The sequence below is a fragment of the Erigeron canadensis genome, chromosome 9 (genome assembly GCF_010389155.1).
Source record: "Erigeron canadensis isolate Cc75 chromosome 9, C_canadensis_v1, whole genome shotgun sequence".
Classification (NCBI taxonomy): domain Eukaryota; kingdom Viridiplantae; phylum Streptophyta; class Magnoliopsida; order Asterales; family Asteraceae; genus Erigeron; species Erigeron canadensis.
In genome coordinates this window covers 14,320,150-14,324,194 of record NC_057769.1, presented here as the reverse complement: position 1 = coordinate 14,324,194, position 4,045 = coordinate 14,320,150, and positions in this window count along the sequence as shown.

Genomic DNA, 4,045 nt, shown 5'->3' with positions numbered 1-4,045 from the left:
TCAATTTAGGAACCCATAGTCTGTTCACGAAATACAAGCCTCCATCTTCTCTTTCGTCCAAATGTTGTTCCATACCTCGTAGTTCCTTCTCAAGAAGTTCTTCATCGCCAACAACCCTTGTCTGTGCTTTTATGATCTGATCTCTAATACTTCTTTGCACTATAATTCTCATCACACGTACTCGTCTAGGCTTAACCCTTTCCTTACGGCTCAAAGAGTCAGCCACTATATTAGCTTTTCTCAGATGATCACGAATGTCACAATTGTGATCCCTAAGTAACTCAAGCCATGTCCTTTGCCTCATAATCAAATCTTGTTGCGTGAAGATATGTTGCACCCTTTTGTGGTCCGTATAGTTTACAAACTTGGTTCCATATAAATAATGCCTCCAACACTTTAATGCAAAGACCACTGTCCCTAATTCCAAGACATGTGTTGTGTAGTCCTTCTCATGGACCTTCAGTTGTCGCAAAGCGTACACGATCACTTTGCCCTTTTGCATGAGTACACAACCTAATCCTTGAAATGATTCATCACTGTACACTACAAAATAATCTGATCCTTCAGGCAGGCTCAAAATCGGTGCATTACACAACCTATCCTTCAAAATCTGAAACGCTTTTTCTTGTTTCTCGCCCCAAACATACGGTCTATCTTTCTACATCAATTGCGTTAGCGGCAGCGTAATCTTAGAGAAATTTTCAATGAACCTTCTATAATAACCCGCCAGACCAAGGAACTGTCTAACCTCAGTAGGCGTCTCTGGCGTTCTCCAATTCTTAACTGAATCAACCTTGCTAGAATCTACATGTATTCCATCCTTGCTCGCAACATGTCCTAAAAAGTGTACCTTATTCAGCCAGAATTCACATTTAGAGAACTTTTCATACAGTTTTTCCTTTCTCAACAATTCCAATACCTTTCTCAAGTGTTCAGTATGTTCCTCTTTTGCCTTTAAGTAATTCGAAATGTCGTCGGTAAACACGATAACAAACTTGTCCAAATACGATCGGCACACTCTATTCAACAAATCCGTGAACACTGTCGGAGCGTTAGTTAATCCAAAGGGCATCACTGTAAATTTGAATTGTTCGTATCTTATCCTAAAAGAAATTTTTGGTATGTTGTCCTCATGTACACGTAATTCATGATCCCCTAAACGTAAGTCAATCTTTGAAAAACACTTTGCACCTTGGAGTTGGTCGAACAGATCATCAATCCTAAGAAGGGGATAACGATTCTAAACTTTTAATATATTCAGCTTACGATATTCGATACACATACGAAATGAACCATTCTTCTCTTTGACGAATAGGACAGGTGCTCCTCCCGGTGACTAACTAGGTCTAATAGATCCCTTATCCAGAAGTTAATTGTGTAGGCAATTCTTGTAATTCAGTTCTTGCTAGTCTATAAGGGGATTTTTGCTACATGAGCCACGCTAGGGACAAGACTAATACGAAAATCAAGTTGTCGAGACGGAGATAAGTGGGGTAAGTTATCAGGAAAAACATCCTGATAGTCATGAACGACGGGGACATCAGTCAAGCTAACCTCATTAACAGACGCACTCATGACACAACCCTCAAAAGACTCAGACCTCTTGCTCTGAACATCTAGTATCTCGCCATTAGGTAAGGATAAGAAAATGGATTATCTAGAAAAACTTTAGCGTCGATTTCTCATAGAGCATGAAAACATAAAGAAATGGTACAAGTTACGACCCTTTAGAACCTAATCTTCTGAATCAAAAGTTATAAGGGAATTATAACGATTTTTGCACTACATAGTATCGTCGCATTGACCAAAGATATCTAGTCCATACAACCAACATCAAAACTTCCATTTTCAAAAGGTACTAAGTCAATAAAGAAAATATATTCATTAAGAACTAATGTGCACAAACGAGTGACCCGGTCTAGTCTGACTAGCTCTCAGTTAACCATTTGTACGTCAAAATACATATACGTAAGACTCGGCCTAGTATTCAATACGAAAACAAAACTAGTCGCGACAAAACCTAAAATCAGCTCTCGAGTCAATAAAAGAACAGTAGCATAATAACCATACAGGAGAAAAGTTCCTGCAACAACATTCAAATCGTTGCGAGTTTCTGTTGCATTTAGTACATAAGAACGACCTCTAGCAGCTTTAACTTGATCGCCTCTATTCTGACGGGTCCAACAATCTGTAGTTGATCAGGATGAACTTCCACTTGACCTGTCGTCCAACACACTACACCAACTCATCAGTCATAGCCTCTGATCTCAATATAGTCGCTCCCAGAGTAAGTGGATGAACAACAACCATAGTTGACCTAACCTGAGGGATCAACCTACGAAGATGCTTCTCGATGCCTTTGCTCTCGGGATTAACCAAATGTGAAACACGCCTTGACAACTCATTGAAACGTGTAGCGTAACCAACATGATTAATACCAATCATCTTATGCTCCAAAAATTCTCGATATAACCTTATTATTTCAGTTGCCGTACAAAACTTTCTCGTCAACGACTCCTTAAAATTTTACCAAGACATTGCTTCAACCACTACTCTGCCTCTGGCTCGACACTGACCATTCCTCCAAGACAACGCATCCAAGGTAAAGAATATTGTCAAATAAATGACCCTCTGACCAGGAGTACGCCCACTAATGCCAATCACAACTTCCATCTATCTAACCATTGAATAAACTTGACTGCTCCACCTCTGCCATAATAATCTTGCACGCCACAATCCTTGAAGTTTTTATAAGTAAAGCATCTGACACCACTTCTACGCTCTCTTAGTACATTTCCAATACGAATTCTCTCATCAGCGTCTTCATAGTATTCACTGGTCTCCCCATTCACTGCTTCCTTATACTGCGCATCCTTAACTTCATTATAAGTCGGCCCTTCGTTTGTCTCACTTCGTGCATTTCGTGCCATGACAACATTGATGACTTGATTAATCACAGCGATTGTCTTTGTTCGCAGTAGCTCTCATCTCACCGTTATTCCACACCCGTTAGTATAACTCTAGAATGTTAGTCATGAAGAAACGCTCGAAAATGTCAATGCCTATGTCACATGTTACACTCAGCAAGCTCTCTCGTCTTATGGTCTAAAGGATGCTATCTAGAACTTAAACTAGTCATGCAATTCATGTCAATACAATACATATACAAATAATATATAACCCTAAATTGCAGTTAAAATGTAGTCCGAATCTAACACCTACATCCGTTGCACTAGTGGTGTATGTATACAAGGTGTACTAGCGGCTAACCCTCCACACCCCTAGTACATCTAATGCAAGGTCAGATCATGATACTGGTATGCTCTCTAGGTATTGGCTCGGTATGTATACAGGGTGTACCAGCGGCTAACCTTCCACCTAACCAACACCCATTAAGCAGCCCAAGGTAGCTACCACACTCTCACTACAAGTGCAATCACTGATGTCAATAACTGTCACAAGGCATGGCGGTAATCATAGAACAGTTGATCAAGCTTTTCTATGATTATCGCTATGCGATACTAGTTAGCGCCATCACTTCATCTTGCTCTAATACACATAAATAATCACAACAGCACCAAAAACACACAGTCACCAAATGACAACCATAGTCAAAATAAACACAGGGATAATAAGTCTCAATAGAAGATGAACTCAAAATATAAGCGACGTTAGCACGTCTAGATTGCATCTATGATTACTATCGTAAATGCTATACGGGGTTCTTAGGTTATAGTCTAGGATTTTCCACCTAATTCTCTACAACCACGTCTCTGATACCATTCTGTAACACCCCACCGTTGGCAGAAACATGAGGTGTCATGAAAAGTATAACACGACAGGGAATTACTTAGATACTGCTAAATGAAATAGAATATAATAAAATATATATTCCCAAAACATGAGTTCAAAGTCATAACGATGCTAGAAAATCTTATTACAACTACGTCCATAACAGTAAATAAGCCAACGCATGCCGCCTTAAAGTCTGACAAATTAAAGGAGCATTAATCTCCAAAGTCCAGTCCTAGCATGCAAGTCATTA